Below are 15,472 nucleotides of genomic sequence, written 5' to 3'. Positions count from 1 at the left end.
CGGTGTGTGTGTGTGCGTTTTAGAAGGCACTACATAAAAAAAAATAAAGATGTTGTGTCCAATAAAGGCTAAATAATAAATATTTTTTAAAAAAGAATTTAAAATGTCCATAAATGTTATACAAACTGTGAAATTAGATGCTTTCGCATCTAGTGACTTTTATAACTAGGACAAAGAATTAAATGTAGTTCTGCTGTGTATAAAATGATCAAAATAAATCACCAATATCATAAAGAAAGTTAAGTCTTGCCTATGTGGAAGCGATTGTTAAAGTCATGAGGATGGAGGATTTCACTGAGAAAAGAAGGCACATGGAGGAAAAGGAAGCTTCAGTTTTTCAATTGCTTATTATGTTTCAGCATTGGTTTGTTCTTTCCTAGACAGTATTTTATTTATTTAGTATAAAAATTTGGGTTGGAATATCTAGTAGAAGAACTGGAAGAAAAAAAAAAGAGGAGAAGGATTTGAAGAAGAAAGAACATGAGAGGAGAAATGGATAAAGAAAAATCATGATATTGTTTGTGATTAAGGCAAAAGGAAAGAGGGTGGGGGCAAAGGTTGGTGTACATGGTCAGATGCTGCATGAGGGGCACATTGAGGATGAAACCTGAGGAAGTTGGTTATTGATGATCTTTGTGGTTCATGGGGAGTGAAAGTGGGATTTCAAGGTAGTCAGGATGAGCTGCTCAAAGGTTCAAGTCAGCATTCAACAAAGATAGTGCCTTTTCCTTCATATCCCCTTCACGCTACAGAACAAGTCCTACTTCCCCTCATACTTTATCTCTTGTAACTTTCTCCTGTGGTCTTCTGTCTCATTTCCTTCCATGTTTCTCTCTCTGAAAAAGAGGACCCTTGGACCCTGATCCTCATTAAGTACATATTTATAGAATCCATTCATATACTGAATGCTGAAAAGGGAACAATGAAGTATTTTCCTTTCTAGTAGTTCTGAATATTTTCTTTATGTCAGAGACTCTTCCCTTTTATATATGTATAAATTGGTGATTTTGAAAAAAAAATGTCATTTAAATTTAATCTGTGAAAAATCACTAGTTCAAGACAAGTGTTAATTCTTACCTTGAGAGTTTTTGTTGATGTACATTAAGGTAGTCAGTAATTGATATATGGTTGGGTTATCTCCTGTTTTGCATTGATTTCATGGGTTTATCATGGAACTTTTTCTTAGGCAGATATACTTTATACTGATGCATTACATTTTCTTTGATTTTTCTTTCCTAATATTTATAATCTAGTGGGTGCTAGGTTTTTATATCATTTCTTTCTTGCTTCTATTGCCAAACTGCTTAATACAGGCTAAATGAAAATAATGTTATAATAAGAGTGGAATGAGTCTATTGTTTTTCTGAAAATCTTTCTAAGTTATTCTCTTGGTTTCTGTTTCAATTTACAGCCACAGAAACTAAACAAACAACACCCCTCTAGGGAAGACAGGAATGTAACACACACAATGCTTATGGCCCTGTGAGACACATTTAGATTATTAGGCAGGTGAAGAAAGGTCTTAAAGGGAAAGGTTGATTTTTTTTCCCATTTCTGTCTTGCACAGTAAGACAATGACAGCTCTTTGTGTGATTTTATAGTGTACAAATGTTCCAGTAGAGTAGTCACCGATTTAATCAATCATCCAGATGTTTAATCAAACATTCAGATATTTTTGTCAACTCTATGTGAAATAATTTAATGCCCCAAAGTGACTTGTTATTATAATGTATAGAAGAATTGAACTATGGAAAGTATTGAATAGAACCCTTCCATACAACCTTAACAAAGAAATAGAAACTAACACACACCCATCAATTCTTATGGTCATGCTTATTTACAGTGATAATTTGAACTCAACAAAATTTGTTTTGTTCACAGAATCTAAGGCTTTAGTATAAGGTGATATTTTGAATATTTCTTCAGTTGTATAAATTGGAAAAATAATGTGAATTAGTAATTATATTGTATGTCTGTCTTACTGTAAATCAAGTTCAAAGCATGAAATGTCACTTTAATTTTTATAAAACAAATTACTTGTAAAATTTGTAAAAATATTAATAGTATTTCTTAGGTCAACAGATGTTGCATACAATACAGGATAGTAGTGCAAAGAATATGGAGGTCTTAGAAACAAACCATCTAGTTTTGAATCTCAACTAAGTTATTATTCATAACTTGATCTTGGGTAGATTTCTTGACTTTCCTAATCTGAAGTTAATTCATCTGTAGAGCTCAGTGTCATTGTAAAAATTAACTATAGTGAATATAAAATGCCTGGCACTTTATAGCTTATAGCTCTTATGCTTTTTCTAAGTTCTCACAATAGGTACAGTGCTTTAAAATCATGAGTTCTATTTATCTGGAAAATAAGCCTCATAGTGTTCCTTTGCTCTCCTAAAGTATACATAGAATGTGCAACTCTGTAGGGCCAATATTATTACCTTACTCCAAAAGTATACTTTTAACACCGACAAGGTTCTTGGTACTATCTCAGCAAAGGAATTCGTGAGGAACAAACAGACATAAGTTCTGTCCAATTAGAAAACTAATTTAGAAGAAAGAATAAATAAGTGAATAACTAGATGAATAAGTACATATTATAAAATACACTCTACTCAAAATGTACAATTACTGCAAGGAAGCAGAACTGAAATGCCTGCTTTGCAATAGATAGTCCAAGAAGAGTCTGAGTCAATGAAATATCATCTGTTTCTTGAAGCATAAGTATGCTTAACACGTACATTAGAAATTATATTATAATTAGAAATTATATTTTATGTCTGTCTTACTGTAAATCAAGTTCAAAGCAAGAAATGTCACTTTAATATCCATAAAACAAATTACTTGTAAAACTTGTAAAAATATTAATAGTATTTCTTAGATCAACAGATGTTGCATACAATACAGGATAGTAGTGCAAAGAAAAGGGAGGTCTTAGAAATAAAACGTCTAGTTTTGAATCTTGACTAAGTTATTATTCATAACTTGATCTTGGGTAGATTTCTTGACTTCCCTAATCTGGAGTTAATTCATCTGTAGAGCTCAGTGTCATTGTAAAAATTAACTATAGTGAATATAAAATGCCTGGCACTTTATAGCTTGTAGCTCTTATGCTTTTTCTAAGTTCTCACAATAGGAACAGTGCTTTAAAATCATGTGTTCTATTTATCTGGAAAATAAGCCTCATAGTGTTCCTTTGCTCTCCTAAAGTATACATAGAATGTGCAACTATATACGGCCAATATTATTACCTCACTCTAAAAGTATACTTTTAACACTGACAAGGTTCTTGGTACTATCTCAGCAAAGGAATTCGTGAGGAACAAACAGACATAAGTTCTGTCCAATTAGAAAACTAATTTAGAAGAAAGAATAAATAAGTGAATAACTAGATGAATAAGTACATATTTTAAAATATACTCTACTCAAAATGTACAATTATTGCAAGAAAGCAGAACTGAAATGCTTGCTTTGCAATAGACTGTCCAAAAAGAGTCTGAGTAAATGAAATATCATCTGTTTCTTGCAGCATTAAGTATGCTTAGCAGGTAAATTATGAAGAAATTTATAGTTCTAGGCAAAGAAAACTGATGTGTGAACTGTATCAGGAAAGAGTTTTTTCTGCATTGACAAACTGAAACAAGACGGGTGGATTGGAACGTCAGAATAAAGGGAGGCAGATCTGAGATCCCAGTGGAGGCTGGGGGAGTGGAAAAGACAAGGCATCAAAGGCATTTAGAGTAGCTCAGGTTGAATTTTTTTTTTTTTCTGGTATATAGGATTGAACCTAGGGGCATTAAACACTGAGTCACATTCCCAACCCTTTTTTAACTTTTTCTTTTGAGACAGGGTCTTTCTAACTTGTATAAAGACTCACAAAATCGCTGAGGCTTTCTTTGAACTCCTGATGATCCTGTCTCTAAATAAAATACCAAACAGTGAGATCCTGTCTCTAAATAAAATACCAAACAGGGCTGGGGATGTGGGTCCAGAGTCCCTGATTCAATCCCTAATAGCCACTCCCCCCCAAAAAAAAGACATCTGCTCTCTTATCTATTATGTAAATGCTTAGTATATTATAGTGACATAAATATTATCTGTTGTTGTTTAAACAGTATAACGGATACATAAATTTTGGCTTCTATCTCAGAGCTGAGAGTGTTAATCTGTAATCCAAATAGAAAGGTGGACAAAAGACAGGTGAAGTGTAACTTGCAGTTGGTGGCCCAGGTGGCTCCACAGAAAGATGAATTGGATCATGAGGTCTAACCTCATCAGTGGATCAATCCACTGATGGGTTTATAATTTGACAGGATTATTGGGAGTTGGTAAAAACTGTAGGCAGTAGGGCATACATTTGTTACCAACTCCCAATGGGAGGGTAGGTCATTGGAGTTGATTCCCTAGAAGGGGACATCTCATTCCTCAGATCTTTCTTTCCCTGTTTTTTTTTTTTTTTTTTTTTTTATCTCTATGATATCTTTATGAGATAAGCAGCTCTGTTTTGAAGCCAGGCTCCCTGGCTTGTTGATGTTCATTTTCTCCTGGTGTCTTTAAATATTCTTTCCCTTATACACATCTATATTCAAATTTCACCTTATAAGATTTCCAATCCTAGCAAATTAGAAGTCATCCTAATAATCTTGTGTTAATTTAATCCTCTCTTTAAAATGTTCTCTCCAAATACAGATACCTTCAGAGGCACTGGGGATTAGAACCCCAACATATTAATTTGGGGCAGGGACACTCTTCAGCTTATCCCAGAAGAATTTTTCTGATTATCAAATCTCAAATGGGAAATGAAAAAAGAAAAGTACTATAAAGGTAACTGATAAAACCATTATGTGCAATGTGTGGGGCTGGTTAGTTATTAAGTAACAAAGACATGCAAATACATACATACAGTACACAATAGATACAACCATTTTCATTAGCCAAAAGCACATCGCCTTATTTAGAGAAAATGATAGAGCAAATGAACAAAATGTCCTGAGTAACTTTTATGTATAGACCATTGCTTTCAACTACTATCTCTCCGTCTTTCTCTTGCTTTCTCTTTTCTAGTCATGAATTTGAATTATCAAGAAAATATTTAAAATAGTTCAGAGAGTTAACCCTTCTGAACCACAGAGATCATTTCTTTTTTTAAAAATTTTTAAGGAAACATTAAGCATTTTACAATTTTGTCTCTGTCTACTCTATTTTAAGTCTCTTAAGAGCATCAAATATATTTTATGTGTCATGGACTCCGAGAGTCTTACACAGTGCTAGCTTAGTAAAGACACATGAGTGCTAGTAAATATTGGTTGGATAAAATGATGAATAATTTCAGATAAGTTAAGTCAGTCATTCAGGAGAATTATCAGGAGATTTCAAAACACAATTTTGATTGCTTTCAGGTGAGCATTTGATTACCCTACACTGTTTACTTACATTGAATTTTTGAGTCATTAGTTTTCTTTGTGTTATGAACTAAAAGTGAAAAGGAGAATAAAGAGAAGTCACTTGAACAATTAATCCTATATAAAGACATGTGCTTAGTCATCTTTTGTTACTTTCTGACTCTAATTATTATGATATTATTATTATTATTATTATTATTATTATTATTACTGGTGCTGGGCATTGAACCCAGGGCCTTGTGCATGATAGGCAAGCACTGTACCAGCTGAGCTATATCCCCAGCCACTTTCTGATTATTATAATTATAATTACCTCCACCCCACTGATCCCCGCACCCCCACAAAGACCCCCGCTTCACCATACTTGAGAGAGACGCTACATGCTTGTAAAGCAAGAGACTAGTGAGTGGCATCTTAACTTCTTTTATAGCATTCGGTGTCAGAAGTGACTTGCCCAGCGTAGACCGTCTGTGGAATACGTGCATTGGTAGAATCAACATTATCATGATGGCATTATTATTAAAAAGTAGTACGATTATTATATAACATGAGCAATAAAATGTTAATGAGTCCCAAACAAAGCCACTAGGCTCTTAATTGTAATGCTGTTCTTTTGCCCTTGAAGCAACAGCGACACCTTCTGGAAACATCAGGGAACTACTACATAGCCAAGAGCTATAGGTTGTAGGAAGGGAGAGGTAAGGGCAGGCCCAGGAATCCTAGCATGGGCCTGAGGAAGTGTTGGAAGTATCTGTTCCTGACCTTAAAAGCTAGTGCCTAGAAGGGGAGAAGGGTCACATTCAAGCGACGATGCTGGCATCTTGGAGAGAGCAAGGGCATATTGAGGCTGGTAATGGGAAATAGGGAACTGAAGTGGCGGAGGGAACATGTCAAAATTAGTTTGGAACCCCAGGTCAAGGTGTAACATGTTCCCCTCCAGGTACTGGAAGTGCTACTGCCACTCAGCCCAGCTGCCACCCCTACTGGGTCTTGCCTAACTGAAGACCTGGGGGATTTGTCCACATCATGTCCCCTTCCTGGGGCAGCCTGAAGCCAGCTATAGGTCACCAAAGAGATGAAAAGGCCCAGACCTGAGCCCAGATCTGGACAGCTCCGCAGGGTCACCCAACTTCAGATCTCCCTGTAAGGGGGCTGGAGCATCTTCTGCCCAGTTCTGCTTTCCCTTCCCTTCACTTGCTGACCCCAGCAGCTCAACCTGGTCAAGGCCTGTGCCCTAGGACAGTCCTCCTCCCGTGGAGCTGACACCTTAGTGAAGAGCCAGAGGGAAACAAGGCAGTCAGCATGGTCATCCCTCGATTTCCATGGGTTCCGCATCCCGGGGCCAGCCAACAATGGACTGAAAACATTCAGGGAATAAACCTACCCGTACTGAATTGGTACAGACCTTATTATTTTCATTATCCACTAAACAATATTGCAGAACCATTAAGGCTTAGCCTTTGTATTGTATTAGGTATTGTAAATAATCTAGAGATGATTGAAGTATATGGGAGGATGCGCCCAGGCTCTGTGTAAATTCCACACCATTCTACACGGGGGGCTCGAGGGCCCTCAAATCCAAGCATCTGGGAGGGGGATCCTGGAACCAATTCTTCAGGGATGCTGAGGGACAACTTATACTAGGAGGAACATAAACTAAGGTAAATTATTGAGCTCTAACAAGAATTGGATCAAGTGGTCAGGAAGGCCTCTCTGAGAAGACCTTGGGACTAATCACTGAGTGACAGGAGGCTGCCCACTGCAGGAGAGAAAGCCAAGCTGAGTGTGGCATAAGGTGAAGTTAGACGGGGGCCTGTTAGGTTCTGGATGTGAGGTGTCCCCCAAAAGCTCATGTTAGGCAGTGCAGGGATGTTCAGAGGGTGAAATGATTAGATTTTGAGAGCTGTAACTTAATCAGTGGATTAATTCATCCTCTCTCTCTCTCTCTCTCTCTCTCTCTCTCTCTCTCTCTCTCTCTCTCTCCTTCTATGAGCTGAACAGATACACCCTTCCACTAGGTTATTCTTACCTCGGGCCCCAGAGTGAAGTTGGCCAACCATGAACTGAGACCTCAGACACTGTGAGCCAAAATAAACTTCTCCTCTAAATTGTTATTTTCAAATATTTTGGTCACAGGAACAAAAACGGGACTAACAGTATCTTTCCATGAATGAGCTTTCAGGCCATGGTCAAGAGTTTGAGCTTTACTCTAAGTGGGCTAGAAGGCTTTAAGTGCTGAGAGACCTGATCTAATTTAGGTTGTGAAGATCGCCCTTGCCATTGAGCAGAAAGTGACTGGAGAGAAGTTAAGAGGAGATGTAAGATCTCTGCCTTAATCCCCAACACTGCTTCTCTGAGTGTAAGCTGCAGCCTCTTATAGGCAGTAAATCAAATTTTATTTTTTATCATTTGTAAGTTGTAAGTCCGGCTGCAGCAAAATAACCCGGGGGTGACGAGCAACTTGTGTACTTTGATACAGCAGGAGTGGGAGCCGTTTATTGTAGGACAGGAGGGGTATATATACTTTCCACACAGCTTATCTTAATTAACATAAACTAGATACAGCAGTCAACCAGTAAGGAATCTCCACACTTAATGGCTCACTGGCGTTACTTCACAAACCACTCCCTCTGGCAAAATGCCAGGCACCATCTTGACTTATTTACAGACCCTAACATTTCCCCCTTTTGTTTAATTTAAATAACGACCATAATGGTTTTTACACAAACAATCTGCTACAAGCAGAAGGGGAGGATATAAAATGCCACAATACCAAGCCAATTGATGGCTCCATGCAAGAAGCCCTTGGAAAAATTATACCAGCAATGACACCGTTAGCAAAGATACCGAGTTACAATTTGTTGTGGATTACAGTTTGTTGTCTCAGTCCAGGTAAATCACAGTCCAGGTAAGTTCTGCAGGCAGCTAGCTTAAATCACAGTCCAGGTAAGTTCTGTAGGCAGCTAGCTTGATCCGAACTCTCGTCCGGTTCTCAGCAACACTGGAAATTCTTCCACCCTCATCCTCATGGGCACTGGGACAAAGACAGGAACTCCGGCAATGCTGGCTAAAGAAAATCCTGTAGCATTCCACTAAGAAAACAACCTTCTGAACAATTTAGTACATTATCTCAAGGTTTTTTTACATTTGAAATAAGCCTTAATGGTGCTCATTATTCATCAGCCTCCAGGTGTGGGAGAACCATTGTAGCTTAGTTATTGGCATTGAAAATGACCAAACATCAGGGACACCGGTAGCGTCTTCTGCCAGCTGTAGTAAGTGAAATAGCCAGATGAGAATAGAATAAAATAGAAAAAAAAATTTTGTACCTGGCACTCTGTAAGAATAAATACTGTTTCATGCCACTTAATGTAGCTTAAACTATTTTTGTATATATTCCAGATTAAAAGCAGACTTCTTCCTATAATTTTTTCTCACCAAAGTTTGAAAGCCACTGGTCTTGTGGTGATTGGTTAGGTGTCAGGACCAGAAAAAGGTGTCTCAAGAAGGAGCTAAGAGCAGCACAGAACAGAGGGAGTGTAATGCCCCAGAGTGTTCAGTGGGTCAGAGACACCCCTAGTTGCAGGACAGAACAGGCTAGACTTTGAGAGACCAGTATGGAGGTTGGAGCATGCTCAGAAGGACAGAGAGCAACTAGAGTCAAGAGCTACCTCAGATAGTTTGGGCTTTGATGCAACATCAACCTCAGCAGAGGTAACATGCTCTGTTTTGCTTTAAAACAACAAACAAAAAGAAAAATCCAGACCCTACCACAAGATGGCAGACTCACATCTAGAGAGGATCCCAGGAGTTGGCAAGCTCAGCAGGAGCATTTCCATGCTTGGCAAGTGCCATGGTTCCCCAGGAAGTTGAAATGCACCATAATAATGTCAGAGCCTTGGAGACCTGGAGGCAGCGTTGGTGCTAACATTCTGGGGAAATCTGAGCCTGCATGGCAGCGGCCATGCAGTCCACGGGGCAGGAGTGCCGCCGCATTCTTTTAAAAAATCTTTTCTTAGTTGTAGATGGACACAACACCTTCATTTTAGTTGTTTATTTGTTTGTTTGTTTGTTTAATGTGATGCCATGGATGGAACCCAGTGCCTCTTGCATGCTAGGCAAGCCCTCTACCACTGAGCCACAACCCTGAGCCCTGCATTTTCTTTGAACTGAAAGTTCTCTGGACACCAGGTGGGGTGACACAGGCCTCTAATCCCAGATTGGGAGGCTGAGGCACAGGAATTACAAATTCAAAGCCAGACTCAGCATCTTAGCAAAGCTCTAAGCAACTCAGTGAGGCCCTGTCTCCAAATAAAATATAAAAAAGGGCTGGGGATATGGCTCAGTGGTTAAGCACCCCTGAATTCAAAAAAATAAAAAAAAAAAAAAAAAAAAGAAAGAAGGAAAGAAAAAGAAAGTTCTCTGGACATACTGGACATATAAGTCCAGGAAACTTTGGATTCTGTAATCTCTTTTATTATGATTTAAACTCTGTTCCTTAAAAAGGTATGCTGAAGTCCGAGCCCCCAATACCTCAGAATATGCCTTTATGTTGAAACAGGGCCATTGAAGATGTAATTAGATTAAGATTACGCTGTAATCTTAACCAGCAGTGGTGGTTCCAACCCATCGGGCTCTCCCACCTGTCCCAATATGCCAATCAAAGTGAGGAGCCGTGGGAAAGTGCAGGAGAGGAGATGGAGTCAGCCTGGCCACGTTGGAAACAATGGACAAATGGGTCCAGTGACCTGCCTGAAAGGGGCTGAGAGAAACTTTGAAGTTTTATGAAAAGAGGGACATGCCCGGACAAGACCTGGGGGCTTGCATACCTGGGGATTTGCATGGTTGGAAGAGCAAGTCATTGTTATCTCAGGTGGCTCTGGACAAGTCCTTGTCATGTGAGGGACAATCTGGTTCCCAGGAGACCACTGCTCCTGCTTAGGGGGGCAGCTCAGTTCCTGCCGTGGGGTCGGTGCTTCCCTTTAGTGGAGTGAGCGCATCATGGGGTAATCTGTCTGCTCCTGAAATCCAAAATGAAGACAGATGCCAAGCTCTAGCCTGCTTTCAGTTACCCACTGGGCATGTGCACGCCTCAATGATGAGTCAGCGCCTTAGCAAAAGCAGTTTCTAGTTCTCTGTCCTAGGGTCATGTGAGGGCAGAGGCAGAGATTACGGTGGTACAGATAGAAGCCAAGGACCACCCAAAGATTGCCAGTTGTCACCAAAACTGGACAAGGCAAGGTTCTCCTTTACAAGTTTTAGAGGGAACATGGCCCTGTCGATGTCTCGATTTTAGACTTCCAGCTTCCAGAAATGTGAGACAATAATTTTTTTTTTTCATTTTAAGCCACCCAACTTGTGGTACTTTGTTATAGTAGCCCCAAGAAATAAATATACATCTCAAGAGTCACTCTGAAGGTCAGAGGTCAGAGTCAAATGTTTCCTCTTCTATGCAGAAGCTAGAGAGAAATGAGGAATTTAAAAAAAAAAAAAAGATATGTGTAATATGAATTGTAGTGCATTCTGCTGTCACATATAACAAATTAAAATTTTTAAAAAAAGAAAAAAAATGGGCCTGGAGGAATCTCATGACCACAGAAGGGAGATCAAATGGAGTAGAGGTAGAAGCAGGTGGCAGAGGGAGAGAGATGACAAAGGGAAGAGGAGCAGAGTAAGATTCACCAAGCTGTATCATGTGCATGTCTGAACATATCACAAGGGATTCCACTTTTATGTATAAATATAATACACCAATTAAAAATCATATCATAAAAAATTAATATCCTGTTTGCAAAATGTTATCAATTGTGGGAAGTGGGTAAAGGGTAGATGGGATTTCTCTCTATTATTTCAAATAACTGTATATGAATCTATAATTATCTCAAAATTAATACAACTTTTTTTTAAAGGCTAAAATTAAGATTTCAAAGGCTAAAAGAAAAAAAAAAAACAAAAGAATAACAATTTCCCTAAAGTGTCCCAAAGGCCTATGAAATCAATGGTTGGAGACTCACTGACCTAGAATATTACTTAGAAGAAGTGATCCTAACAAAAATATGTGCTGGTCCCTTTTCTACCCTATTCTTTTGTGTCTACTTATTCCAGTCTACATTCAGGTATCCCTGAAGAAAGGAAGAAGTTGAACACTCAGATCATATTTCAGAGAAAAACCTCTGTAGGGCTCAGACGAAATTAAAATTCCCAAATTGTTTGTTTGTTTGTTTGTTCGTTTGCTTCTCTTTTCCTAATTGCCTGTTTTTCTAGATCCCGATTCCTCCTGCTGAGAATAGAAACTAAGAAACTGCATGGGCAGGCACCAGCTGGGGTAGAAAACCAGAATTCGTGCGTGATTCTCTATCCCAGCCTGGCTGGATCTCCATAGGCATGTTTCCTGCCTTTTGTCCCTCTGTGCCCTCTTTCCTCTCACAAAAGTTGTTCACACCCCAAAGAGCCCCTGAAGTAGAGATTTGGGGCATAAGTCTCCTGTCTTCCTCGGCTGGCTTGAGTACACCTGTTTTCTTCCACCAACTTCCCTCTCCTGAGTGTTGGTTGGAGGGTGAGCAGTGGAACCTTTGATTCTGGCTGGGTACCATCTAAGGTTTAGTTGTCTGTGACGACTTCTTCCTCTCTCTCTCGTCACCTGCCCGTCAGTCAGGCTGACCACCCATTTGTCTGGCAACAGAGAACTCCTCAGACCCTCACCTCACCACCTAATCTGCGTGGAACAAAGGGCCCGAGGGCAGTCTTCTCTCTTTTCTGGAGAGTGTACCCTTGTGAATGGCAGCAGAGAATCCAGAGCTGTCATCCCTTGGATTCCAGCAGAATGAAATTAAGTGGGAGGGCAGCAGCGGGTTCCAACACACCTGACAGAACTGAACTGTCTTTCAACTAAAATGCCTCTGGCTCATCCTTCTGTCAGCTGAATAGGGCATTAACACCAATTGCCACCAGTAAAACTAGGAAGAACAGCGGATGCTAAAAGCATAGTAGTCCCAGGAGAAGAGGAGGGTGTTGCTGAGGACAGGTGGCACTCAGGACTCCAGGGAATGGAGGATGGTGGCTGCCTCACCCAAACAAATCCATTTCTTCACCCAGGTTTGATAAACAGCTTAGATGCTGAGAGTGTATTTCTTTCTTTCTTTGTCCCTTCTTGGTGGATGGGTGGGTTACCATGAAAATTCAGTAATTCAGGAAGCTGAATCTCATTACTGATGGGGAACAGGTCCATTTGTAGGATCAGAAATTTTGCCAGGAAGGTTACCAAAAGAAATGTGGAGGTGGCTTCAGGTGGTGACGTGAAGTCCAAAGTATCTACAACACCCAGTGTTCAGCCTTTGGAACACCAGCTCTTTGCCCACACTCTGAAATGAATCGCAGGTAAAGCTCGCAGTTCCGTAAGACATAAGGAGATCCCCATCGTCTTGTAATTAGGAACCTTGCCAACAGCCCAGAACAAAGCCAGAGCTTAATTTTGGATTTAAGCAGCACAAATTGCTTAAGGAGGTTTGGGAATACTGAGGGACTTTGATAATTCCCTTATATTGTACTTATGTCTGTAGTTACAGGAAAGAAATGAAAGCTCACTGGAAATTACTAACCTGTAGTCCTAATTCCCATACCTTGAGACATTGGGAGGTGGTGATGGACAGACACACATCCCACCATCAGAGAGCAGCACAGAACTTCAGGGACCTCTCAGGGAAGCCAACTTCCTACTTCCAGTTGACAAGTGGACTTCACCAGCTGCCCAGGCAGATCTAAAACACTGACCATGTCTCTGGACCCCAAGTCAGTGTTCTTCAACTAAATTTCTGTTAGCCACCTTCAGGCTGCATGACCTTGGGCAAATCACGGAACCTCTCCAATCTTTGTTTTCTTATTCAAAAATGAAGATGAGGACAGAAGCTCAGCGTGAGATCCCTCTCCGTAGACAGGACTTCCTTTCTGTGAGTGGGACCCCCTCTGCAGAGAATAAAGACATGATGTAGGCCCCAGCATTCCTGAGTTCCTGATAGAAAGACAGTAGCCAAAATACTCAAACTTTGGGTCTTTTTTTAAAAGACCTTACCTTGCCGAGTGTGACATGGTTAGGAATGCCAGGCTGCTGGGCAGCAGATACATCAGAATTGATTCCATCAGTTTTGCTATCAAACTTCCTGAGAAGAAACTTGGCACCACTTCCCTTTCCCCACCTCCAGGAAGCTCCACCCGCCACTAGCACCTGCCTAAAGGCAAAAGAGAAAGCATGGCGGACACAAGGCACCCCCCCCACCACTGTTCCCATTGCTCATCTTCTAGCCAGACTTGCACCTTAACCTAAAATGTAGGAGCAAGGAGAGTTACTTGCTCCTCCTCAGTTCATTTCCCTCTGTAAAATAATCCCAATAGTAGCTTCCATTTAAAACACTTAACAATAAAGAAGCATTATTGCTGGGTCATCTTTTATCCCAAAGCCAGACTGAGAGTGGATTCCCCTTAAACAGAGGAGCTGGGAGTCCCCTGGCGTAGTGCCTGCCACAATAGGCATCAGCAAGTGTTTATCGACAGAATAAATGAATGAATAGGGAGCATTCATGATTCAAATTATTTAGCAATGTAATCATTTATTTAAAAAAATCTTACTTGAAGCCCAAATGAATTACATAGCCAATCTGGTATCTCTCATTTTACTAGAGATTCTTGAGGTCCCTCTTTGGAGCCTAAGAACAGATAGAAAAACCACAGATATAGAACTATATAGAAGTATGAATTAAATCCAGGGGCACTTTACTGCTGAGTTACATCCCCAATCATTTTCTTTTCTTTTCTCTCTTTTTTTTTTTTTTTTTTTTTTTTGAGACAGGGTCTTACCAAATTGCCAAAGATGACCTCCAACTTGCAATCCTCCTGCCTCAGCCTCCAGAGTGCTGTGAGTACATGAATGTGCCACTGTACTGGCAATATTTTTATTCTTATATTTTGCCTTCTATTCTATATGAAAACATCTATTTTTTTTTTTTTAGGCAGGGAAAAAAGGTCAATTGAGTTTGCTCAAAGAATATTATCTTGTTTATACCTCATACATTTACATCAAATTGGAATGTCATTTCCAGAAATTACCATGCAATCACACACATTTGTATATTTTATCATTCCTTGAAGCTATTCCACCTACTTGCTTGTTAGTGGAAGTAGTTGCAAAAACAAGCCTGAAGGCAAAAGGATCCTATAATGGATCCTGACTGTACCAAGATGGTATAATACTGTATCAATCTAAACCGGGAACAACCTTATGGATCCCATAGATTCCAGGTGCAGCCAGGACTCTCAAGTAGTTTCTTAGTTGGATAAAAATAATTATGTATTTTTGTGTGTATGAGTAGGAAGGTAAAAATATATTCTTGTGCTACTTACTGCATTAGGAAAGGGGTTTCTACAACCAATGAATTTTAGTGTTGGAAGGTGTATGAGTCTGTCAGAGCTGCTATAACAAAATACCACTGCCTGGATATTGCAGAAATTTATTTCACAGTCCTAGAAGCTTGAAATCCAAGACTGAGGTACCAGCAGGGTTTGTTCTGAGGTTTCTCTCCTTGGCTCTTAGAAGGTCATCTTCTCATCATCTCCTCACAGGGTCCTCCCTCTGGGTATGCACATGTCTGCCCAAAATTCCCCTTCCTACAAGGACACAGGGTGTATTGGTCACCCTAATGGCCCTGCTTCAACTTAGAGACATCTTTAAAGGCCCTATCTCTAAATAGTCACATTTTGGAGTGCTGAGGGTTAGAGCTTGACTATATGAATTTGGAGGGACACAATTCAGAAATTAAAGATACTTAGTACTAAGAGAAGGGAACTTAGAGACCCTCAACTGTGTCTCATTCAATGGCACAACAGGAGATCCCTGATGTTTATGTATTTCTAAGTAACAAATTCAGTTTACAGACTATGATTTCCTTTGTAAAATGTGGTAAATTTTTATTTTATTTATTTATTTATTTTGCAGTGCTGGGGATCAAACCCAGGGCCCCATGCATGTGAGGCAAGTTGTCTACCACTGAGCTATACCCCCAGCCCTAGAATGGTAA

The 15,472-nt window shown here is 39.8% G+C and overlaps 1 long non-coding RNA gene across 1 annotated transcript in view; it reads left to right on the top strand.

Annotated features, from left to right (window-relative positions):
* Nucleotides 1-15,472, top strand: part of LOC143401099 (uncharacterized) — a 113,560-nt gene that overhangs the window by 93,565 nt on the left and 4,523 nt on the right. The window contains exons 3-4 of the long non-coding RNA XR_013154916.1: nucleotides 14,248-14,313; nucleotides 15,391-15,468. This is a non-coding gene — a long non-coding RNA (uncharacterized LOC143401099). The remainder of the gene's footprint in view (nucleotides 1-14,247; nucleotides 14,314-15,390; nucleotides 15,469-15,472) is intronic.

This window comes from Callospermophilus lateralis, unplaced genomic scaffold (assembly GCF_048772815.1).
Source record: "Callospermophilus lateralis isolate mCalLat2 unplaced genomic scaffold, mCalLat2.hap1 Scaffold_1954, whole genome shotgun sequence".
NCBI lineage: Eukaryota > Metazoa > Chordata > Mammalia > Rodentia > Sciuridae > Callospermophilus > Callospermophilus lateralis.
The sequence above is the reverse complement of the archived record's forward strand: the minus strand, read 5'-3'. Positions and strand labels throughout refer to the sequence as shown.